A 27,115-nucleotide genomic window follows, 5' to 3' on the forward strand; every position below is an offset into this window, starting at 1 on the left:
ACACCTAGCAAGCATGTTTATGGAGCAGGTATGTACAGGAGGTAGGTCTCACAGGCTAGGGGCACAGCTTAGTCATGAGCCCATAAACCTAGCAAGCATGGCTTTGGAGCAGGTATGTACAGGAGGTAGGTCTCACAGGCTAGGGGGACAGTTTAGACAGGAGCCCACAAACCTAGCAAGCATGTTTATGGAGCAGGTATGTACAGGAGGTAGGTCACACAGGCTAGGGGGACAGTTTAGACAGGAGCCCAAAAACCTAGCAAGCATGTTTATGGAGCAGGTATGTACAGGAGGTAGGTCACACAGGCTAGGGGGACAGTTTAGACAGGAGCCCAAAAACCTAGCAAGCATGTTTATGGAGCAGGTATGTACAGGAGGTAGGTCTCACAGGCTAGGGGCACAGTTTAGTCATGAGCCCAAAAACCTAGCAAGCATGTTTATGGAGCAGGTATGTACAGGAGGTAGGTCTCACAGGCTAGGGGCACAGTTTAGACAGGAGCCCAAAAACCTAGCATGTTTATGGAGCAGGTATGTACACGAGGTAGGTCTCACAGGCTAAGGGCACAGTTTAGACAGGAGCCCATAGACCTAGCATGTCTTTGGAGAAGGTATGTACAGGAGGTAGGTCTTTGTCTTCGCTAGGTTCACACCTGTGCATTTTTTTCACGACACAAACACACAACTATTGATTTAATATGGTTTCCTATGGGTCTCGTTCACATCTGGATGGGTTTTTGTGAAGCGCAGGACAAGACGGCTATTGATTTAACATGGTTTCCTATAAGTCCTGTTCACATATCTACTTTTTTTGGGTCCCATTCGCATCTGTGCGTTTTTTTTTTTTTGTGAAGCGCAGGAACACACAACCCTCGGTTTAACATGACTTTCTATGGGTCACCGTCCCCTTCACACCTGTACTTTTTTGTGAAGTGCAGGAACATACGACCCTCAGTTTAACATGGTTTCCTATGGGTCCCCTTCATATCTCTTAAGTTTTTTTTGGTGAAGCACAGGAACACAGAACTATTGATTTATACATGGTTTCCTATGGGTTCATTCACACCTGTGCATTTTTTTGTGAAGCGCAGGAACTCACAACCCTCAATTTAACATGGTTTCCTATTGGTCCCCTTCACACTTGTGCGTTTTTTTGTGAAGCACATGAACTCACAACCCTCAGTTTAACATAGTTTCCTATGGGTCCCCTTCACACTTGTGCGTTTTTTTTGTGAAGCACAGGAACATACAAAACAATCATTTTAACATGGTTTCCTATGGGTCCCCTTCACATCTCTACATTTTTTTGGGAAGCACAGGACTGCAGAACAATTGATTTTATATGGTTTCCTATAGGTCCCATTCACACCTGTTTTTTTTGTGAAGTGCAGGAACACACGACCCTCAATTTAACATGGTTTCCTATAGGTCCTCTTCACATCTGTATTTTTTTGGGAAGCGCAGGAACACAACCAAAGTGGTTTCCAATGGGTCCTGTTCACATCTGTACGTTTTTTTTGTGACGCGCAGGAGCACACAACTATCGACGTAACATGGTTTCCTATGGGTTCCCTTCACACCTGTAGGTTTTTATGTGAAGCGCAGGAACGCAGGACCATTGATGTACCGTGGTTTCCTATGGGTCTCGTTCACATCAGTACAGTTTCCGGATGGATTAAGGTGATTAGTGCACTTGCCGCAAAAAACAATTGAATACTGTCTGGGATACTTTTTTTTTTTTCTTTTTCAATTTGCAACACCCACATTTTTCAGGACAAGCTTTCGGGGTATACCTCCTTCTTTAAGGTCCAAGCAGTCCAGGCAGTGACTGCTTGGACCTTGAAGAAAGGGCATACACCTCAAAAGCTTGTCTTGAAAGTTTGCATATTAGTGCAAATGAAAAAAGTATTATGGGCAGTACTTGGTGGTTTTTTGTTAAAAGAGTAGCAGGCACTTTTTTTTTTTCATGCAGGAAGATGCGTTTCGGGGTCCACAGACTTCAAAGGGAGCACATGAAGAAAAACACATGTACTTGAATTTTTTGTGCATTTTTAGTAGGGTTTTGTGTTTAATGCCCAGTTGTCTCCTCCTACAAAAAAAAAACAGACAAGAAGCATCAAACTGCATTAAAAACACACTTGAATATGCACCAAAAAAGCACATGCACAGGTGTGGACCTAGCTTGAGGATTTGGAGGGTCCTGCAAACAAATGTAAAAGTAGTCCATCGCAGGCTTCAACGTTTGCCTGAACTCTACTTGAAGTTTAGGAAACACCTAAATCACTGCAAAATCCACAATATTGCAGCTTCACAGTCCTTATGTGGTGGCTGCATTTGTTTTTTCTTTATTTTAAACTGGTAACCCTGCCGTTAGCTCATTTCCTGTCATAGGGTGACAACCGTGCAGGGCAGTATTGTCACCCTAGGTCAGGAGGGTGTTAGGACTACATAGCAATGGAGTGGATTTACTAAAACTGGAGTGCAAAACCCAGTGCAGCTCTGCATAGAAACCAATCAGCTTCCTGTTTTTTTGTCAAAGTTTGATTGAAGAAGCTGAAGTTAGAAGCTTATGAACTATCAGGCACTGCTGCACCAGATTTTGCACTGTCCAGATTTAGTAAATCACCCCAATGTGTTAGGACTACATAACACCAGGGAGAGGGGTTTTATAGTGCAAAGAAATAGCAGGGAACAATACTAACTCTCCAGGAAGTTATCAGCTCACGAGATTTCTGGCTGGATGAAAAATATCTTTATATACACTTATGGAATAGATAAAGTAAAACACTTTCAATGGTGTATTTGAGAGACCAACCAAGAAAAGGATCTTTATTTATTTTGTTTAAAGTGACAGTTGTGTCCAGTGACAGTCAAAAAGTTCCTTATACAGGTGTTAAAGCTTTGTTAATTGTGATCCCAGTGCCTTCCATGGGCATGATAGTTATTTTAATCTACATGGCATGGCATCAGAGTCTAACCTGGCAATTTATTATAGCTTGCCAACAAATGATAGTCTTCTCATGGCTTTTGTTTATAGATTAATTGTGAGGGATTTCTAAGCAAGGGATCTCAGAGTATTCTAGTCGTACAATTTAAAACTCTGTAGTAAACTATAAACCTTTTTTCGATTCAAAAGAGTAGTGTGTAAACTAGGTTTAAACCATGTGTGCAACTATTACAGCAAACAATTGCGTCTGATGTGCCTAATTTCACGCAGCGCTGGTGAAAAGGATCCTCTGACTGGGGTTTAGGGCAAATCTAGTGAGACTTGCCTGTCACTTCCCCATGTGCTAACGAGGTGACAGTAATCAGGGAATGATTGCTCCCATTATGTGTGTGGGTGTTTTGGAGTGTGTGCTTGGTATGTAAATATATGGAGATATGTTGGGAATATAGATGCCAAAATATACATGGTTATTAGAACAAATGGCAACATGATTTGCATTATCCTATATATCTGCAGATGCAGTAAGCGCTCATATTTAGTGTACTCATTTAACTGTGTGGCCTGAGGGCTGCCTTTTCAAAGACCACTACTAGAAGCCTGTACGTTCCCAACTGGTGGATCTATTTTCTACATGAAGCTTTTGTTACATCTTTTGTCAGACACAATTTCAGCCCTGTTAGCACATGTTCGCTTTTGGAAGGTGCATCTGTTGATACGTTTGCTTTGTTATGTACCCCAAATGATCTGTGTGTTCTACTTAAGCATCACTTTTGTATACTTTACTGCACTCTACATTTAAAAACTCAAGTTCTATGAAAAGACCTAATGTGGACACACATAGGTGCATTTTGCATAAGATTTTAAAAATGTAAAGCTCAGTTAAAAGCTTTTTATGAAGAAACAACTGTCTGAGACCATTGGAAATAGCTGGTGATTGGTAGAATGATTTTCCAACAGGCTGGAGAGTAGTTTTGCAGATGACTTGCAAGACAGATAACAGATACTATTTTTTTATGTACACACATAGGCTATGAATAGGCCATTACTTCAAAAATTATCTGGTAGTGTTCAAAGTGCAAATGTTAAAAAAAAAAAAAAAAAAAAAGCAATGACTGATCTTCCAAGAAGTCATAAAATGGTCACAAATATATGTTACTAGTGATAATTCACTTTAGAATTTTTTTATTGATTCCAAGATACTGAATATTGAATTTTGCCTAAACGTAAGCCATGTATGGGCAGCCTTAGTTTTCCTCTGAAGTTGGACATTTTTTTTTTTTTCTTGACCACCTCTGTCTGACCTTTGCTGGCTCAACATTCATTTATGGCAATGCTACTAAAGTGCTCATTTCTTCCTAGAAAGCCTCTTGTGTGGCTTTTGTTTGTATATTGTCGTCAGGATGGCTAGCATGCATACCTTTGTTTGTACATAGGTTAATCATTACATGTATGAGTCCGAGAGAAACTACTCAAATAATGAAACATGCAAATTGTTCACATTTTCATATGGATTGAGCAGTTTTCTGCATGATGTACAATTAACTTATAATGTGTGACATAATTCATTTATGTATATATATCTTTGATGCTAATATGCATAGAAGTGTTCATCTTTTGTGGTATGTTCAGAGATTTGCACTCCTGTGATTCTGAATATCTGCACTTATTTCAGAATGTAACTATAGTCTTGGCTGTATAAAATGGCAGTTATATAACTATGACACTTTGTTTGTTTTTTTATGTTTACTTTTTTATTTAAATAACAGTGCTTTGAAACCCACTATCCAGAAGATAAATTATTTAAAAAAAATACTACGGATATGTTAATAGATTATTATAATAATTAGGAGTCCTCAGTTACCTGGCTTTTCCTATTATTTTATTTCTTTCTTTATTTTTATTTAAGTCCAAAGGAAAATGCCATGTGCAATATTAAAAAGTAAAGGGATTTTGTGTAGTATTTTATACATGCAGAGAAGAAAATGAACTTGCAGTACTTCTTACACTGAAATGTTTAGGGGAGGTTCAGGGAGAAATAGTATACGATTTGAAACAGTGTCTCTAAAAGTATCTAAAAAGTTGTCATTTTCTCAGCCAATACCTGTGTGACAATGGTGGACTTACAAGTAGTAGTGCAGTTGGCAAGGTGTCTGCTCTGTTTTTGTAATTCTTCTGAGAGCTGCAAGCACCCACTGCTTAACAATGTAGCAAAATCCATGTGGAATCCAAAGCTTCAGCCTTTCTGCTAATATTCTTACAAGTAAGAAAAAGTTACAGTTTTGAAGTGAATGTGCATAACAGGCAGCAGTTCCGAAGAGGTCTTTGTTGGAATGCATGTTTTTCCACTGGAAGATATGATTTCGGTAGTTTATAAAGATTAAATTGTGACCAAAATTGAACTTTTAACTACACATAATGTTTCCTTAAAATACATTTATATTATTCCTGCATAAAAATATTATTCTTACATAAAATTAGAATCGGCATCTTGTTAGGACCAAAATCTTTTTTCAGTGATGAGTGAAAGGGAAAGTTTGTGAAGCACCTATGTCTTCCAACCCCTCTGTCTTGTTTCATTTGTAAACACATTTGGCTTTTTTTTGTCTCTTTCCAATTCACACGCCTTGTCACCATTTCTTATTTGTGCCTTGTGTTTTATAAGGCTTCTCACCAAATCAATGTTTAAGGTGGCACCACACTGGTTCAAAAGTTTTCAAGGCTCTTAAAGTATATTGTTACACTCATCAGTGTCTGGGTACCCATCTGTTACTGTGCAGTGTCTACATTTTTGTTGTCCGCTCCAGTTATGAGGGAAAGTTAAACTCTGATATATAAGTCAAAACACAGATGGCATTTATTCTTACATTTCTAAGCAATGTGCTACTGTCTAGCTTGCATGTAATTACATTTAATTTGTAACACTCAAGGATTTCCTATGCTGTTTGTGTATTCTGTAAGTGAGGTTTATTAGCAAAGAAAAAAGTAAATAAATAATTATTGTAGTCAGGAAGATATTGTTATGTTGTTTTGACTATAAAAATAGTAGAAAGAACTTATGTTATGCAGCAGGACACTTATGCTCATTTTTACTGTCGTAGTGGTTTTCACAACTGTTATATGTTTGTTGCCAAAACAAAAATATTTGTAGAATAATTCTTGACTTTCTTCCATTTTTGTATAAAAGTAGTGAAGCTGTTGGAATAAAATAGTGTATTTTGTTTCTATATAGACAAACACCTGTTGTGTTGGATGCATTGGCAATGTGTCATCTAATGTAACATTACTTGTGAATGCTTCCCAATGTCTGTGGGGTGTTGTCTTTCAGGGAAGTTAACATCTGATTCATCATCAGTACTGTTGATATATCAGAAATCACAGAGCATTTTCTTTCTAAAATTGTAATTCCACTTTCTAAGCAAAGTCCATTAAATAACAGTGGGAAGTTGTGCAGAGTACTGCTACAGGACTTGTTTGATAAGTGCTTTAGTTATCACCCAGTCAATACATAGGCTGGAATGGATTGAGTTTAGAAAACCACATGGATATATCTGCATCTGAGTTTAGGGTAAATAGCACAAGAGAATGAAACCAGAGGAAGAGTTATTTATGTATTGCTCCTCCAAGGCCAGAGAAACCAGCTGCGAGTCTCTGTAGGAACAAGGATGTAGTTTTTGGGTGAGGATGGGATATTTGCACAGCTGAGACCAGCATGTCCTAAGGGAGGGGGGCATGATACTGCACAGTCACCCAATAGCGGCTCCCAGACCCCATAACTTTGGTGTGTAATGAGGCAGGAAATGTGCCATTAAAATCCAAGCGTGTGCAGTGAGGCCACCACAGTTGCATATTCTGTAGCAAATGTGACATTGCGTGGGTGATCCTGTCAGCGCTGCACTTATTTCCTGTGAAACTATATGACACTGCGTGTTTTTGTACTATTGCGTGCCACATTTTTTGACACAAGTGGGCTTATTCAGTACACATGGCAAAGTCCTGTAACGCACAACAACCAATGAGAAGTAATTTTACTAAGATCGGATTCTGATTAGTTTATCTGGGCTACTGTACTTAGTTTTCAGAATAAATAAAAATGTGATTATCAAAAAAATGTTAACGTTTGGTCTCTTTTATCCTTTACTGTTGTGCATGGCAAAGACCCACCTGCCAGCATTTTAAAATATAATACAGGGGTACATTGTTACTAAAGTCATAACTTCAACATATCATACAGTGTTATGGTGGACTTCACCTACTATATTTGTTATGATATGGACACAAAATTAGAATATAAATACTTTTTTGCATTTTAAACTGAACTTGTACATTAGTATTAATTTATTGACTTATTGCCAATATTACATGATAAAAAGATAATTGAAATGAAAGCCATTTTATGATAACAATGAGTATAAAATCTTTGAGAAGTTTCCATGGCAATCAATTTATAGGGATAAATCTGTAATATTTAGACCAGGTATCAATTCTTTGGAAAGACTAGTAGCCTGAGATTCATCTCAACTGTCGCTTCCCTTTGAAGCATTGTTATCTAGATACATTGGATGGCTTCATCTTCTGTTCATTTTAAGTCTGTTAAAATCTCGATTTGGCACCTAGAAGCGAGCTCGTGGGCAGGCTGCAGTTTACTAGAAAAAATAGCTTTCCAAGTTTGCCAGGAAAATTCAGTCTTGGTGTGGCTGTTTTTAAAATATTTGCTTACAGTTACAAATCACAGCGTGATATGTTATTCTGCATCTTTTTGACTGTAGTGCTAGATTTAAATAAAAGGCACAAAGCCCTCTGATTTTCCACTGCTGATTACTTGGCAACTGCAGCATATGTACAAAACAGGATTTCTTCACTGTTTTGATCTTCTCAGCACTATAATTTTACTTTAAATAACAATAACCTTGTGCATTCTTATCAACGGTTTTCCTCAAGTAGATTTAATTATACATCAATGTTGATTTTAGGCTTGTGGCATATAAATGAATATCTAGTATGGGTCCCAAGCAGCATCATAGACAGAATGTGAACATATGAATGATGTGGTGCTTTCAGCTTAGTTTTACTTTAAAATATTTGCACAAAGGTGAATTGCAGTCCTGTATGGCACAGTTTACATATGGTAGGGTTGCTTATGCTGACAGCTCTGTGGATTCAAATAATATTATAAAGATTTTTATCTGTACTATACCATTGTAATGTAACTATGTTTTTCTTATATACTATTCAAACAGGTAAACAGTGTCTCTACATATCTGATACGCTTAACTTTTATCACTAGTACTTCACAGAGTACCCAACAAAACCCAAATGACAAACAACAAGCCAATGCATGTTACTCATCTTCTTAGTGCAACAAAGAGAAATTGGGGCTCCTCTCCTGTTAGGTATCTCATTGGAGGAGAAATTGCTGACATGAATGCATTCTTGACATCAGTATTGTGTAAGATTCTGTCCTCCTGATATTAATCTTTCACTGTTCTCGTGCGACAGCGAATGCAAAAATAATAACAATAAAATGTAAAGTAGGTTTTAATGTTCATTAGTTTTGATATGTGAAATATTGTTTTCCGTTAAAAATCCATTTGAGCTTGCAAGAAAATACAATCTGTTTAGCGCTAATACTAATCTCTGTAACCACCTACCTCTGTTTCAATGTCATGTATACAATATTTTGGCTATTATTTCTAGTAATTTTGCTTATTTATTAATGTTCAGCTGTTTGTAAATACAGTGATAGCAGCACCCATAGCGGAGATTATAGTTTACTTGATACCTAAATTTCAGCTTTTATTTATGGTATTATTAATCCACTAAATTGGCAATGGTTGTGTGCTATAAAACTGGCACTGACAGCAGTGTCCGAAGTAAAGTGCTGGAGTTTCCCAGTCAATTTCTGTCTTTATGTCTATTGACTGGTAGCAAAGAACACTTTTCATTCTGGTGGACATGCTCAGAACAGTCATAGCACCGTGCCTAATGTACTGTATAGAAACATTTTGATTTATTGGTTCTTTCATCATAATCCCTCTGACATTGTTTGAATGTCTTGTTAGAATGGTTACACTTTGGCGCTAGATGTGGTGCTCTAGGCTAAAGGTTCTGTGCCACTGCTAATCCCTCAACATGCAAGTTTTCTCTCTGTTTATATAGATTTTCTCAAAGCATTTAGGGCTATTTCAATAGACCAAACACATATACAGTAAGTGTGGACCAAACACATAAGCATATCCTTGATTTCTCTAATTAGTATACCTGTAGTTCACCCACCATGATAAAGATTCAGCAGTTGTAATAACTTGCTAGCATAGGTGTGGCGATCTGTAGCCAGAATCTTAAAGCAACCACTATATGCAAGATTAGACACAAAAATCTTCCACAATACTGGAAAACTTGTGTTGCATGCATAGTAGATTTTTTACTGATAGGCCCTTCAGTAAAAAGCCATTCTACTGTATAGTAAAACAAAACTCTGTCTAGTAAAGCCATGTGATGAAAATGTTCAACATGGAATGGAACAAGGTCACATATTGTATTGTATTGTATCGATCTTCCAGTGAATAGTGACCCTGCTTTTCCATTGGACAGAGACTTAAATAAAATGATCTCGTTCTCTGCTATTTAGGGACAGGAGTAGAACCCATTAATAGAGGTTACATTTATATTATTATTATATAGTATTTATATAGTGCCGTCAGTTTACGCAGCGCTTTACAACTTGAGGGTAGACAGTACAAATACAATACACTTAATACAGTAGGAATCTGAGGGCCCTGCTTGTTAGAGCTTACAATCTAAGAGAATATTGATAGTTTAGCTTTGTTTTAGAGATAGGGCCAACAATTTATAGATTTGTTTTTTGCTGATAATATATGTCACCCTAAACTAGGTGGAATTCCTTCCTTTAACTGGAGGAAAGCTTGGAGGTACTTTCCTAATGGTTGTATAGCTGTGTAGTTTTCATTTCCTTCAATGTTAAAGTTGCAAGTTTTCATTTTGTTCAGTCTGTGAATATGCTTTTCATATTGTCCAAACCTAGGTAAACCTTCAATTTGAAGTACCTAAATTCTTCTTGCACCAACATTTCAGAAATTCAAAAGCATATTTTGTGGGATTTAAACATTTTTGTCCTGTGCCTTATCTTTTTACATTGTATCCATAAATCTTTGTCTTGTCTCTGCATTTTGTATTTTGTCTATGTCTATTGGCTGCACATCTGTTTCTTGTCTCTATTCCGTTCTGTCCTTGCACACCATCCCTGTGTGTATTATGCGTGTGTCTATTATGTCTGTATGTTGCGTCTGTACGTCTTTGTCATGTCTACTTTTATAACTTGTCTTGTGCCTCATAAATACATAAGGCTGCTCTGGAGCAGATACCTGACATTCCTCTTATAATCTGTTTCACTCTACACTTCATATACTGTCTGTTTTTTGTGCACTATATGAACTGCCAGACCAGAGCTGGGGATAAGGCTGTCTGATTAATGTATGTACAGTTCAACTAATGGGATCAATAGACCCTTTATAGTATGGAGTATGAATTAATGTAGAAAATATGTGCTTTGTCTCATGCTAATAGAACAATATGGTAAGATGAATGGCCAAATGTTTCCAACACATTCAGCATATTATACATGCGGATGTTTTGAAGTGCCACATACAGGCCAATTTATTAGGTCAGTGCTAAAAGCAGAAATGTTGAATAGTAAACCACAGGAACCGCATAGTTGTCACCTTATGTCAGTTTGGTGCAGCCAGACCAATAAAAAGTGATTAGCAAAACAATGTCTATGTACTGCTGTAGTATGCAGATTGCTTTACTAAATATATTTGAATTAAAAAATAAAACTACCCACTTTTAATTCCGTTATTGCTGATATAGTATTAAACAGCTTACCTTTTTAACCAGATTTTCACATTGACATATTTTTTAATAATTAGCTAGTTTTTTGTCTTCTTGATTTTAGCTTTTGTTAGAAAAACAAAACACTATGGGTATATTTAGCTGTATGTTCCTAATAATTATTATAGACCAGTGTCTGCAGTTGTAAATATTTGGTTGAATATGTAGGACAATATATATTTGTTAAAAAACTGAAGTATAGCAAGTGTACAAAATATGAATTGGTTCTTGTGTGTACGAGTTTAGTTTTATTTTACTTACACATTTGCATGATTACATACTTTCCTATTTGCTCTTTTCTATCTTGGTTTTATTATCTGTTATATCACTTCTTAACATAACACTTTAGAGAACAACTCTTTACATTTACAGAACACCTTTCAAAACATTACCTGACCAACAGAGCTTACAGTCAAATCCTCCTATGCTCTCACATGTGTACATCATCAGATCCATCCTTGGCATTTTTTTCACTGTTGACTATTACGTAACTTCTTTCTAAACCCTGTTAGGCTTTTATTGCTGTGTTAAGTTGTCACCGGAATAGGAATTGAGGGGAAATCCTTCAACTGGGACACCTGCTGTTGAGGAAGGGTTTTCTCTTGCTTTCGAGACATTTCCTCTCACTTCCTTGTTGTATATGCAGGACAGGAAATGACGGTAAATCTTCCCAGTAGCAAACAGACAGCAAATTGAACCTGACAGGGTATTTTAAACCCTTACTAAGTGATATATTTTTTAGGTTTCTAAGAAACCTGAGTGTATATATTAACTTGTGTTCAAATATACTAAATTAAAATAACATAAACTGATTGTGTTTAAGGGAATAATCACATGACCTGTTTTTCCTGCCAGAGCACATTTGTCTTTCTTAATTCAATTAAAAAAAATGAACTTTACATAAGTGAAGTGCAGGGTAGCTAAGTGTAAAGCTGTGATTTACATGAATCATTGTGGGTGCTATTAAGAGATATACTAAACTTCAGCACAAAAAGGCATACTCTGGCTGTCTGGCACATTTATGGTCATGAATACCACTTTTCAGCATGCTGGGTTTGGGGACATGCCTATTAAGATCTATATGGATGATTACTTCATACACTGCAGTTAGATATTGGATGTGTGCCAAGCCAGAAAAACATGTCTGCAAGGAGACAAATTTTACCACAATATATCTCTTGATATTTTCTATGGAGGCAAATGGAGCATTTTTATCTAGTAGAAAATTAACACTAGATAACTGGTGCTAATTAGTGCATATTTTCCCTTCCTGCCTTCTTATACAGAAAATAAAAACTTGTAAAAAAACAGTCAGTTTAGGCTCAGCAGCCATAAAACTAACTAAAGTTTGGTTATCCCAAAACCATGTATTTTTATGTGTCCATTTGAGTTGATAGAGGAAGAAAAAGTGTGCAGACAGCAGTGGTGCCAGCTTATCTTTGAGGAAAGTATCGTGATCGAACAAGGTTATCAAACCTATCCAAAGTGGTCAGTCAGCCAGTGTCTACAGATGTCATAAACATGATGATGATGTTCAATATGACTGAAAACGCCCAGAGTGGGTGATGTTTATCCTGTGTATGGCCAGTTTCATTGCTCAAAACAGTAGAAAAGTAGAAATCGGAATCAGAATACCTCATTTAGATTCTATGTAGTGTAACGTGTATATTACACTTTATTTGTATACTGTCTAACATGTGTGTCACTTATGGCAGGGCTTGACAAATTTGCCTGAAATCTAGGAGCCAGCTAAAAAAGTTAGGAGCCAGTTTTTTTTTTTAAACTAACAACCAAGCTTTATTTAATAAAACGGATACTAAATTTACAAATAAATACGACTAGAACTCCACTCTCTTCTATAGCGCAATTGGATGGAAACAGACTGTCTGTCTCTTTCCATCCGATGCCATCTGATCCGATCCACGGGATGGATAGAAAATAGAACCACCATCCGTCTGTTTTTGGCGGACAGGATCAGATGGCGGCAGATTACTGCTCCATAGAGGAGAATGAAGGGTCCGATCAGGTCTGCCTGAAAAACTGACAGGCGGACCTGATCAGACAGCCAGTGTGAAAGAGGCCTTCGGCTGTGGCATGGCGATGAGGAAAAAAAAAAAAGATATATATATATATATATATATATATATATATATATATATATAAAACCTTTTTTTTTTTAATAAGAATTGGAAAAAAAAAATTTTTTATTTTTTTTAAATAATTAAAAAAAAAAAGAAAAAAATATTATTTATTTTTTTTACATTTAAAAAATAAATTAATAATAATATCCACACTCCCTGTCCACTTACCTTTAAGCAAAGGTAACTGGACAGAGAGATGAAGCCTTAAAAAACTTCCCTCTCATTTCCTCTTTGGAAGGCATTGAGAACATGCATTACTCCCGGCCACCACACTAGCCTCTCATCTCACAGAAGAAGGCCGAAAAGCCGGGGCCTCAATTTTTGGACGGCGCGGAAGTCCGTGCACTCGAGGAGAAGGTGGGGGGCGCAAAAGGGACAGGACACCTCCTGCAGGGCACCCCAGGCGCCAGGTCGCTAATTCTAGTCGCAAATGCGACCTGGCGCCCGGGTTTGTCGAGCCCTGACTTATGGTATACAGTTATATATTATGCAAAGAGATTTGACAGAATGTAATGCTACCTTTTTTAAACAAGGCAGACATTCGTTTTTTTATGTTGTTTCATATTTTGATTAGTCTTTCTGTTCTTTTTATTAATAATAAGTAGAAAAAAATAGGCAGATATTGATTTTTTCCTTTCCTAAAAAATGCTACACTTGTCTTTTCTCTTTACGGTGAAGTTTGAAAAGTTAGCATACACAGTATATATTCCAATTAGTCTATTTGAAAGCAGAGTGATTTTAACAAGACTGTAAAGGCCACAGCTAGTTTTAAAGAAATTGCTGATTTCTGCTACAAATACCCATAGCTATGTAAGCATTCATAATCATTTAAATTGAAGGGTGATGTCAGATAGGCAATTTTTGGAGCTTAGCGGTGTCTTTACAGAGTACTTATGCTCGTGTGAAATGCCCTGCTGTTTTTTTCAGTGCTAAATTTTGTGGTTCTCTAGCAGGGCCAAAAATTCTGCCCATTCATTCCTTTTTGGCAGGCTGACAAAAGTGTTAATAGTGTTTTATAATTGCTAGATGCAGTTATTAAAGTGCCCATCTGACAGTGGTCTAATATATATGTGTGTGTGTACCACTGGTTCTGAATTTAGGGTCCATGTCAAGAACATATTCTTAATTGGCATTTCCTAGAGATAATAGTCTTTAACATATGCATGTTGGGAAAATATTCATTTAGCTTAGGCTAGCCATACATGCTTAGCCATACCTCAGTTGATTTCCTCCATTCACGCTAAATAGCATGGATAGGAAAATCTCCACTACCGGCTATTGTTGTCTGACAGTCATGGCATCCAAGGCTGTCTGAATACCCGAATAGTATTTGCAACCAATCGGATGTAGTCACTGTATTGGCAGACAATTTTTTTTTTAATTTTGACTTTGACCTTTGTTGAGTCAAGTGGAAGGGCCATCAACCGCTTGACTTTTGGCTGATTCAGCAGTTATCTTCCCTAAATCGGGCCGTGAATGGTCAGCTTAACCACTTCAGCCCCAGAAGATTTTATCCCCTTAATGACCAGGCCATTTTTGCGATACAGCACTGCATTGCTTTAATTGACAATTGCATGGTCATGTGACGCTGTCCCCAAATAAAATTGATGTCCTTATTTTCCACAAATAGAGCTTTCTTTTAGTGGTATTTGATCACCTCTGCGGTTTTTATTTTTGCGCTATAAATAAAAAAAAATAATAATTTTGAAAAAATATATATATATATTACATCTTTTCATGTGACATGACTGAGGAAATGACACTTTGTAAAGTAGTGAGTGTACAGCTTGTATAACAGTGTAATTGTGCTGTCCCCTCAAAATAGCTCAACACAGCCATTAATGTCTAAACTGCTGGAAAAAAAAGTGAGTACACCCCTAAGTTAAAATGTCCAAATCGGGCCCAAAATGTCAATATTTTGTGTGGCCACCATTATTTTCCAGCACTGCCTTAACCCTCTTGGGCATGGAGTTCACCAGAGCTTCACAGGTTGCCACTGGAGTCCTCTTCCACTCCTCCATGAGGACATCACGGAGCTGGTGGATGTTAGAGACCTTGCGCTCCTCCACCTTCCGTTTGAGGATGCCCTACAGATGCTCAATAGGGTTTAGGTCTGGAGACATGCTGGGCCAGTTCATCACCTTTACCCTCAGCTTCTTTAGCTAGGCAGTGGTCGTCTTGGAGGTGTGTTTGGGGTCGTTATCATGTTGGAATTCTTCCCTGCGGCCTAGTCACAGTACATGTTGGCATTCATGGTTCCCTCAATGAACTGTCAATCTATTAACCTTCTATGATGAAGTGAGCTGCCACCTAGATAAAGGAAAGCCTGTGGATGTGGTGTATCTGGACTTTGCAAAGGCCTTTGACACCGTTCCCCACAAACGCTTACTGTTTAAACTAAGGAAGGTAGGTATGGACCATAAGGTGAGTACCTGGATAGAGAACTGGCTCCAGGGGAGGTTGCAAAGGGTGGTGATTAATGGGGAATACTCAGATTGGGCGGGTGTGGAAAGCGGGGTCCCCCAGGGTTTTGTCCTGGGGCCAATCCTGTTTAATTTATTCATAAATGATCCAGAGGAGGGGATATCGAGTACAATCTCAGTATTTGCGGATGATACTAAACTAAGCATGCCAATATCTTCTGGGCAGGATGTGGAAACCTTACAAGCGGACCTGAACAAAATTCTGGGGTGGGCAACTAAAACTACATGGCAGATGAGGTTTATTGTTGAAAAATGTAAAGTAATGCACCTGGGTGCCAGAAACCAGAAAGCAAGCTACTCACTGGGGGGCCTCTGGGTGAGTCTAGGATGGAAAAGGACCTGGGGGTACTGGTAGACAACAGGCTTGGCAGTGGCTGGCATGCAATGCCAAGCCGCTGCAAGCAAAGCCAACAGAATACCGGGATGTATAAAAAAGGGGGTTCACTCCAGAAATAAAGAGATTATTCTCCCACTCTACAAGACTCTGGTCCGGCCACATCTGGAGTATGCTGTCCAGATCTGGGCACTGGTCCTCAGGAAGGATGTGCTGGAGCTGGAGAGAGTCCAGAGAAGGGCAACAAAAATAATTAGGGGAATGGAGGACATCAGCTGTGAGGAAAGACTACAAGCACTGAACTTATTCTCTCTGGAGAAGAGACGATTGAGGGGGGATATGATATCAATGTAAAAATATTGTACTGGCAACCCTAGCATATGGAAAAACCTATTCAGAGAAAGGAAATACAATAAGACACGTGGCCACTCACTAAAACTAGAGGAAAGGCGGTTTAACCTTAAAATACGCAGGGGGTTCTTCACTGTGAGAGCAGTAAGGATGTGGAATTCGCTTCCACAAGCAGTCGTATCAGCAGGGAGCATTGATAGTTTTTAAAAAACTATTAGATGGGCACCTTAAAGACCACAACATAGAGGGGTATACAATGTACGGTTGACAGCAAACACACACACACATCATAGGTTGAACTGGATGGACTGATGTCTTTTTTCAACCTCACTAACTATGTAATTGTAGCTACCCAGTGCCGGCAGCACTCATGCAGCCCCAGACCATGACACTCCCACCACCATGCTTGACTGTAGGCAAGACACACTTGTCTTTGAACTCCTCACCTGGTTGCCGTCACTTACGACACCATCTGCACCAAATAAGATTATCTTGGTCCCATCAGAGCAAAGGACATGGTTCCAGTAATCCATGACCTTAGTCTACTTGTCTTCTGCAAACTGTTTGCGGGCTTTCTTGTGCATCATCTTTAGAAGAGGCTTGCTTCTGGGACGACAGCCATGCAGACCAATTTGATGCAGTGTGCAGCGTATGGTGTGAGCACTGACAGGCTGACCCCCCACCCCTTCAACCTCTGCAGCAATGCTGACAGCACTCATACATCTATTTCCCAAAGACAACCTCTGGATATTACACTGAGCAAGTGCACTCAACTTCTTTGCTCGACCATGGCGAGGCCTGTTCTGAGTGGAACCTGGTCCTGTTAAACCGCTGTATGGTCTTGGCCACTGAGCTGTAGCTCAGTTTCAGGGTCTTGGCAATCTTCTTATAGCCTAGGCCATCTTTATGTAGAGCAACAATTCTTTTTTTCAGATCCTCAGAGTTCTTTGCCATGAGGTGCCATGTTGAACTTCCAGTGACCAGTATGGGGGAGTGAGAGCGATAACACAAAATTTAACATACCTGCTCCCCATTCACACCTGAAACCTTGTAACATTAGTGAGTCACATGACACCAGGGAGGGAAAATGGCTAATTGGGCCCAATTTGGACATTTTCACTTAAGGGTGTACTCACTTTTGTTGCCAGCAGTTTAGACATTAATGGCTCTGTGTTGAGTTATTTTGAGCGGACAGCAAATTTACACTGTTATACAAGCTGTACACTCACTACCTTACATTATAGCAAAGTGTCATTTCTTCAGTGTTGTCACATGAAAAGATATAAGAAAATATTTACAACAATTTGAGGTGTGTACTCACTTTTGTGAGATACTTTGCCAGGGTTCAGCTTGATTTATACATTACTGTTTGTTAATGTTTTCAAAACGTTTTCCTAGTAGTATTTAAATATATAGCTGCCACCTTATATTACATAAGCAGACTCTGCTTCTTGCTTTGCAGTGTTATGCAGTGGTTGTGCTGTACTTCTTCTTACAATGAAAGTGATGTTGTTCATATGTGTTGTAGTATTTGCATTCACATGAGCCAGCTGTACTCTTCACTTTTAGCTCCCTGAGTGCAGGAGCATGCTGGATGTTTTACGCTATAGGATTTATGCGCCTGCAAATGTATGTGCACATGTACAGTGTGTTTGTACTTCAAATATTGAAGATGTTATGTTTTTAATTTGTTGCTGCCTACATGCACTTTAATAAAAGAGCTATATGGACTAAGTTGTTTGTTTTATAAGTCCTTTGTACAAATTGCCTGTTTAAAACTGGGGAAGTGAGATGCCTTTTTTTTTTTTAGCGTTAAGCTGTTGTGTTTGTGCACAAAGGATTGATGCGAGAGTGGGTTGGATTGTTAAGCATTGCTTAGGCATATTTTGCAGAGAATAAGAAATCGTTGCACTGGGGTCACCAGCAATAGCAATCTAACAGATTTTGGCTTGAATTATGCTTTAGTGCAGGGGTCTCCAAACTTTCCAAACAAAGGGCCAGTTTACTGTCCTTTAGACTTTAGGAGGGCCTAAATGTGGCCATTGGAAGTAGAAAAGGTCCCAACATCAGTGTGAAAAAGCAATCTTTGGTGTCATTGGGAGGAATTGTGCCCCATCATTGGTGTTTGTGGGAGGAATTGTGCCCCTTTGTTAGTGTCATTGGGAGGAATTGTTTCCCGTCATTGGGAGGAATTGTGCCTGTTCGATTATCAGAGGACAATATTCAGTTTTTTGAAGTATCGGCCACAAACATACTGATATTGCTTCAAGTGGTTGTACCGAAGTGATGCCTGCAGTTACAAGCATCACCCCGGTACCGTTTTTTAGAGCTGACGGTCGGCTTTCTTGTAAACACAACCAATGTGGCTAAGCAGCTGCTTGGCTGGTATTACAAGCAGCAGGAGGGGACCTTAAAGGCGCCAGATTAAAAAAAAGAATGACAGTATTAAAAACAGCCAAACTTGGCGTTTTGAATGCTTTTAAGTGCAAAGGAGGGGTTTGGGGGTCTTAAAGACCCCTCCATAAGGAGTACCTGTCACTGCCTATTATTGTCACAAGGGTTGTTTAGATTACTTGTGACAGCAATAAAAGTGATCAAAAAAGAAAAAATTAAAAAGACAGGGTAAAAATAAAAAACTTTAAATGTGCAAAATATCAGCACCTAATATCGGCTATCTGCCTGAAGGGTGGCTGGAAATTCGGTATCAGTATCGGCCCTAAAAAAATGATATCGGTCCATCCCTAATTTGTCTAATCTTTTAATTTTCAATGCATTTCAACAAGGAGGTGTGTTTTTTGGTGCAGTTTTTTTAACTGACCATAAATACAGCAAACAGGATTTTTAAGTCCCGGTTTACACTGGTACGATGCGAGAAACCCTGCGATTCATTGCTGGTTCCCTCATCACATCCGAATTGCACACTGGTTCATACTGACATCTATGAACAGCTGGGGATGTCAATGTAAAGTTACTGACACCCCCAGATTGGTTCGCAGAACCCAGTGCGAACTGTCAAATGGTGCAGGAATCAGATCACATAGGTGTGAACACCCATGCAATCCGACTTCAGTGTGGACCGAAAAAATGCTCCTGCTCCATTTTGGTGTGGATGTGATGTGATTTCTGCCATACAGTTTGGTCGAATTCACATTGCAGAGACATCACATGTAATCTGCACAGCAATGTGGTGCGAATTACATGCGATGTCTTCGAGGGCACAAGTGTGAACCCAGTCTAACACCACAGTGAAATGGCAACGGACCAGTGTGAAGATATACATAGCATTTAAAGGGATACATTTTTCTTCAGATTTTCTTGCGCTAAAGGTGCCAAAAATGGCAGAGGATAAATTCATATTAATTTAGGTTCATGATTATTTATTTGTAAAAGTCCAACATTATAGAAGTCTATATAAAAAATATATATATTTTAAAAACTGTCATTTTCAGGTTTGGTTTTCGGCCAAGTGCATCCTGTATTATCAGTTTCGGCACCAAAATTGCCTTTCGGTGCAACATTCTATGCCACTCGCCTCACCCTACATGCATTTCATTTGGTGCAACATGCATCTTCAGGGGATAAGGAAGGACTCTTCCTACACCCTCTGTTACAATTTAAAAAAAAGCATTGCTGTGTGGGCAGAGCCCCAGTGATCTGTGAATAAATTAACTATAACTCCCGTGTGTCACTATGACAGATGGCTTGTAGTTCTCAATACACTGTGAGGGTGTTGATGAGTGTTCTTGTAGTTCATTGACACTTCCTACAACTTTCAAACAGAAATCCTGTACAGAGTTATAGCCAGAAAGTGCCTGCAGGAGCCCGACATTGCACCTCCGATCTGCTGATCTCGGGTGCAATGCTCTGCAGACTCCTGGGGAAAAAAGTGCACATTTTTTTTTACCTGCAATACTATGTGCATTTATTATTTATTTTACAGGTGAGCTTCTGTGGAAAGCTAATAGGTGGCAATTACTAGAAGTCTTTAAATGTTAATTTGGTACAGTGTGTGTTCATATATACCATTTATTATTTTAGTATCCCAGATATGCTGAAAAATATCAAAGAAATTGCCTTAGTCTTCGAGGGTTGATAGTGGGTAACTGGTGTGTGTAAATCATACTAACCTCCATTCAGCATTTGCCATACACTTTCCAGTGGAAGCTGTATCTTTTACATGGGGCAAAGAAAGGTCTCCCTACAGCTGTTCATCCGTGCTGTCCCTGGAATGAGTACACAATGGATATAAAAAGTCTACACACCCCTGGTAAAATGTCGGGTTTTTGTGATGTAAAAAAATGAGACAAAGCTAAATCATTTCAGAGCATTTTTCACCTTTAGGTGTACGTTTAATAAGCGGTGGTAATTCTGGCATTATTATTATTATTATTATACAGTATTTATATAGCGCCAACAGTTTGCGCAGCGCTTTACAATGTGAAGGAAGACAATACAGTTACAATACAGTTCAAAACAGGAGGAACTAGAGGGCATTATCACCGTTATCTGAACACTCTCTAACACCAATGATTTTTACTCCTGCTTTGAGGCTGTTTAATAAATGGTGTAGTGTTAAAGCGGAGTTCCGGGCCTATTTTGCAACTTTAGTGATTCCTAGAGTGCTCGCTTTGCTGATCAACAATTGGACATTTTCAATATTTTTTTTCGGGGGTCCCTTACCTTATTTTCAGGGCATTTTTGATTATACTTCCTCCTTCTCCCCCCTCTGTGGCCGCGGCCACCGACAGCACTTCCGCCTTTGCATTGCATCCTGGGAGCTGTTTGTCATCACTCCCAGGAGGCTGGAATCAGGAAGAACTCCCAGAACACTCCCTGGAATCAGGAAGAAGGACACAGCAGATTACACTGCGGCTTCAGATGCCCATATCCAAGATGGCCACGCTCAGACAGCGTTTTTAAAAGTAAGATTTTGACTAAAATCCAATATCCTACACCTTGTAAGTATAAGAATAGCAGTTCTGTAAAGGGCTATGGATTAGTATTATAGGGGTATTTTTAGTTAAAAAAGGTATTTGAGGCCGGAACTCCGCTTTAACTCCAGGTCTGTGATAAGCGGGGTTAGCTAGCAGCGTGTTATCACTGTGTTGGAGAGTTAAAGGAATGTAGGGAAGGTTTAACTAGCTGTACAGCAGCCTTTCTGTGTGGGAAAACCTATGATCCGCAGTGAAGGGATTGTGATTATTTCTTAGTAATGTTAAAAAATAAACACATGCAAAAGCACACACACACACACACCATGTCTAATATAAAGTATATATTTACATATATATATATATATATATATATATATTTTTTTTTTTTTTTTTTTAAATCTACTATTCCCCTACCATCCTCCACCCTAAAGGACCATAGGTTTATCCTCAGAACCTAATTATGGGGTTTAAAACTATAAAAAAAAAACACATTTAAAACACATACACACCTTTATTAACCTCTTGCTGACTGCCTAACGACGATTTACATCGGCAGTCAGCCCCTCACAGGCAAAGTGACGTAGATCTACGTCGCTAGCCTGTGAGGGTCTAGGGAGCGAGCGCGCGCCGCCGGAGGCGCGCTCCCGCGTGGCCACGGACCCACCCCGTGCGTGTCCCGATGTCCGCCGGTCACTCTGCGATCGCCGCTGCAGAGGGAGAAAGTCAGGTGGCTAGTGTAAACAAGCCGCCTGTCATTCTCCCCTGTGTAGAAACTGTGATCACACGGTTCTACTATGTAGGACCGTTGATCACTGTTTCTACAGCTCACCCCACAGCCAATCACAGTTAGAATCACGCCCCACATACAGCCCCTCCCTCTCAAATAAAGTTAATCCCTTCACTACCAGTGTCATTTTGCAGTAACAGTGCATATGTATAACACTGATTACTGCAGTAATGTCACTGGTAACCCCAAAAGTGTCAAAAATGTCAGTCAAGGGTCCGATCTGTCCGCCGCAATGTCGCAGTACCGCAAAAAAAAAAATCGCAGATCGCCGCCATTACGCGTTAAAAAAAAAAACAACAAAAATGACAAAAATCTTTCCCTTTGTTAGTAAACGCGATAACTTTTTGCGCAAACCAATCAAAATACACTTTTTGCGATTTTTTTTACCACACATAGGTAGCATAAAACAAATTGGCCGAAAATGTTAAAAAATTTTGATTTTTACATTTTTTTTGGGGGAATTTCATATAAAAAAATGTGAAAAATATTGCTATTTTTGCAAAATTTACGCTCTTTTTTTGTTTATAGCGCATGATCAAAAAATTGCACAGGCGGTCAAATACCACCAAAAGAAAGCTCTGTTTGTGGCAAAAAAAGGACGTCAAATTTGTTTAGGTACAGCGTTGCACGATCGCGCAATTGTTTGTTAAAGTCACGCAGTGCCGAATCGCAAAATACCCCCTGGTCAGGAAGGGGGTAAAATCTTCCGGGGCTTAAGTGGCTAAAATAATAAAGATTTTTTTTTATATTACCCTGCCATCCCACTCACCTCTAGCTATCGGCATTCATTTCTAGACACATTTATTTTTCTCTTTTAGGGCCAGTTCACACGATGCCCACACATAAATCGCACAGAAGTGTACTGTGCATTCCTGTGCTGTTTAGACTGCATGCAAAACACACTCCATTTGCGATCTGTGGGGGGTGTCAATAGAAAGTTAATGACACCCCAAATACAAAAAACAATGGGTTGGTCGGAGTCCAGGCTTAGGTTGCCATTCATATACTCATTCCAGGGACAGCATGGATGTGCAGCTCTAGGGATACCTGTCTTTGCCTCAAGTGATTGCAGGAGCTAAGACAAACTCCCTCCCGTGCCGGCACTCTCAGAGGGGGATGTCTGGGACTTACACCCGGTTCTAGAGAGCCTGAGCGGTACGCACTGTATCTTTACACTTCCAAACCACAGGTACGTATGTTGCCTGTCAGAAAAATTCTCTATAGACTAGAACAGTGTTAGGTCATAAATGCATAGGTTAGTTCAAAACCTAACCCTCATTCTCACATTAACAATAATTATAATTATAGTCTTTAATACTTGACACTTCATCATTAGATTAGCTTTATGAAACTAAACTCTAGCCTTCAAGAGGATCTTAATCCAAAAGGAAAAGTTTTGCTCTTCCTTCCCCCAATGCCACATGTGGATTATACTTTTGGGGGGGGGGGGGTTAGTGGGTACCTAGTTTTGACAGGTACCCACTCCTACTACAGAAGTTCTCCTTCCTCCCAGTCTGCAACCTTCTTGTAAACGTCACAGTTCCCAGAAGGCTGCAGGATAATTCACAAAGCGCATGCGCAGTCAGAGGGTAGTTGTGAAGCTGCAAGGAGTAATAGCCGGCTGCCCACAGTTAACATGCTGCCGCCAGGGGCCGATGACTGGTGGAGAAATGGGCTCGATGAGGATGGTGCTGGATCCTTGGGCAGGTCTCTTTATTAAATGTCGGCAGCAATGGTTTTTACAGCTGCTGACTTTTAATTTTTGTACATCTGACTGAAGAACCGCTTTAAGGGCTCTTTCACACGGGCGTTCCTTTTTTTTTTTGCCCGATCAGGTCCTTTTTTTTTTTTTTTGTAACGGACACGGATGACACTTGTGTCATCCTGGCCGTATGTCCGTTTTTCATCCCATCCGTTTGCGGATGAAAAACTGACATAATGCATGTCTATGTAAATACGGATGTCTGCGGATGACACCACTGACATCCGTTTTTGCTTCAGTTCCATTTTTTGAAAGGAAGAAAAAATAGGGTTCTCCTCCGTTCAAAAAAACTGAACTGAACTGAACTGACAAAAAACGGATGTCAGAGGATGATCATCCGATGACATCCGTATTTACATAGAGATACATTATGTCCGTTTTTCATCTGCAAACGGATGGGATGAAAAATGGACATACGGAACGCCCGTGTGAAAAAGCCCTAAGTTAAGTCTTGTAGAGATGTACAGGCTCTTGCCTATTCTAAAATAGTTTACTCTGATTTCACTTCACACAGTAAGCTTCAGCAAGTCAGGTAAAGTCCACCTGTTTTTTCAGTATTATCTAGCTGTTTGCTCCCCAGCATCACTGCCCCTCACCGATCCTTTCATTCATGGATTTTTGTTCTTTCAATCATGGAGGATCAGAATCACACATGGTTTTTACTTGGGGCAGTGTACATGCAAATTGATTTGAAAAGAGCACTGCAGGGATAAAACCACTCTTAGGCTGGACAAGAAAAAATTGAGCTATGCATGGCAGCCTTTAGGGAGATCCACTCTCCAACTAATTGTCCACGTCGCCAACATCACCGGAAATTAAAGTGAGCTTAAGTGTCGGTTCACACTGATCCGACCCGACTTTGGGCGACTTCGGCGCGGCTTGCAACGACTTCTCATATTGGAAGTCAATGCAAGACTTTGCAGAAAAAAGGGGCAGGAACCTTTTTCTAAGTCGGAGCGACTTGAGTCGCTCCTATTAGAACAGTTATATTGCACAGCATGGGCCGCTACTTTTAAGGCGACCAAGTCGCCTGACAAGTTGGAACAGTGTGAACCAGCACTTAATGCAAAAGTTTGAGTTGCTAGCAGAAAAGGAATAGAGAGGAACCCTTTCAGTGGGGACAGCTGTGTAAAAGGGGATAACCCTCACATTGGATCATTGGATATACCCCCACTTCCTTTCTAGAGTACAGGAAGTAAAAGGAAATTGTGGTCAACACTTAAATGGTAAAAATTTTTTTTGATTTTAGATATAATAAAGTAGACTTGTCACCATCATTTTTACATCATTTGTCAGTGTACTTTCTATCTCTCTGGCTTAATGGTGGCGATAGGTTTAGCGGAGCTGCCTGGAAAAAAATATTCTACATTGCACCTGTCAGCACTGAGTAGAGAGTCAGCCATGGATGCTGCCACTGTGTGTGCTCTGAGCCCTATAAAATAAAACTTCTCTCATTCATGCTTTATGTTGCTAGCTGTTTGTCTGGAGGAGCCCATATGCCATTCATCCTACCTGCCTTATGTATAGGCTTCTCTAGACAGCTAGAATCATCCACCATGAATGAGAGAAGAGTCTGAACAAACCCAGTCCAGACCCCAATGTATAATAGGAGTCCAATCCCGATCCACCTCCATCCAGCAGAGAGCCCCGTGTATACACTTAATGTCAGATTCCCAGTGTCTGAGGTCATAAATATTCATTACACCCTCTTAAATGGGCTTTGTAAGAAGATGAGATGCTGTTTCTACAGAAATAGATGAAAACATAATGTGCCATTGCTTATTATGTGTAAAATAATGAAATCTAAATTGAAGCCAGTTCAATTAACCAGTTCCGGGCTGCATACATACTGCGGCATAGCGGCCCGGCTGCACAACATCACGTACATGTATGTGATTTTGTGCATGAGATGTAGGGGGCTCGCGTGCGCCGCCGGAGCGCGGCTCCTGCTGTGATTAGTCACAGTGGGAGCCAATCAGCAGGTCGGGGCAGCCTCGATGGCCGCCGGGATCCACCGATCGTTCAGCGGAATGACAGAATGGCGGTCTGCCTATGTAAACAAGGTAGACCGCTGTTCTGTCAGGGAGTAAAAGAGAGATCTGTTTTTGGTTATCTGAAACACAGATCTTTTTTTTCCTCTAGTGCCCCCACAGTTAGAAAGCACTCCATAGGAGCACACTTAATCCTTAAATATCCCTGGTGTTGCTGCACTTAATTATTAGATAGACAGTTGCTGGCTGCTTTATACATAGATCCCATAATCAACATGATTTTGGGTTCATTTATGGTAAACTGTGCTGCTAAAAACAAGTTAGGGGTGTGGTTACTTTTAAGTTCTGGGAAAGAAATGAATTCTGTAAAATTGTTAAACAATTTAGGAAATATTGCCACTGTAATAAAGTAAGACAGTCCAGATATATTTTATCTTAAAGCGACCCTGTCACCAAAATCAAATTGCCCAATAAGATTTACCTGTTAAAGAATAGAGTCAAATACTTACCTCTCCTGCTGTCCATTATGTTTTAAGCCCCTATGTTATGCTCAATGGTTCACCGCTGTGTCTCAGCCAATGAGGAGGTAGAGTCCCAGAGAGCCAAGACAAACATCGCTGGATCGAAAAATAGGCCCTGGTCAGGAAGGGGGTAAAGTGGTTAACAAGCAAGCAAACCGCTGTTGCCTGTGATGTGACTGTAGTTTCCTGATTGCTTGTCCCAACAGCCTTTGTAACTAATTAATCATATGGGCATGCATTGCTCTTCTTTTATAGGTGAATTTTAGGCAAAACTATAAACAATAACATTCCTGCCAATGTAACACGTAACTGGGCATACCAGTAAGGTAAAGATAATGTTCTCTTTATGAAATATTAGCTATAGGTCTGTATCAATGACATTTTTTAATTGCACGCTGGGAGTTTTGGACACAATGACGTTGATAAAGATGTAGAAATTGTTTCATTAGCAGACTTAAGTGTGGAAATTAGGTGATGTGCAAGTAAAAATCCATTATATTTCTCGTATAAGTGGATATACACAGATTGTGAAATTTTACCAACATTTAATATCCAAAGTAAACATACACAGGTCAGCCATAGTTATGACCACTCACCTAGTATTGATTAGATCCCCCTTTCGGCCAAAACAGCCCTGACCCTTTGAGTCATGGATGCCAGTAGACCTCAGAAGGTATGCTATGTTATCTGGCACCAACCCTTCAGTAGCAGATCCTTTAAGACCTGTAAGTTGTGAGGTAGGGCCTCCATGGATCAGACTTGTTTTTCCAGCACATCCCACAGATGCTCTATGGCAGTGGTCCTCAATCCTGGTCCTCAGGGCACACTAACAGGCCAGGTTTGCAAGATAACTGAAATCCATCCCAGGTGATATAATTTGCTGCTCAGTGATTGCAGTACTCTAGTCTGCATCTCCCCAAGGTAATACTTAAAATCTGGCCTGTTAGTGGGCCCTGAGG

General features: G+C 39.6%; 1 protein-coding gene across 1 annotated transcript in view; it reads left to right on the forward strand.

The window, feature by feature from the left end:
- The window catches only part of FOXP4 (forkhead box P4), a 138,025-nt gene that overhangs the window by 656 nt on the left and 110,254 nt on the right, over positions 1–27,115 (forward strand). The gene's annotated exons all lie outside the window — the stretch shown is intronic.

The sequence above is a fragment of the Pelophylax lessonae genome, assembly GCF_965119305.1.
Source record: "Pelophylax lessonae genome assembly, chromosome: 2".
NCBI lineage: Eukaryota > Metazoa > Chordata > Amphibia > Anura > Ranidae > Pelophylax > Pelophylax lessonae.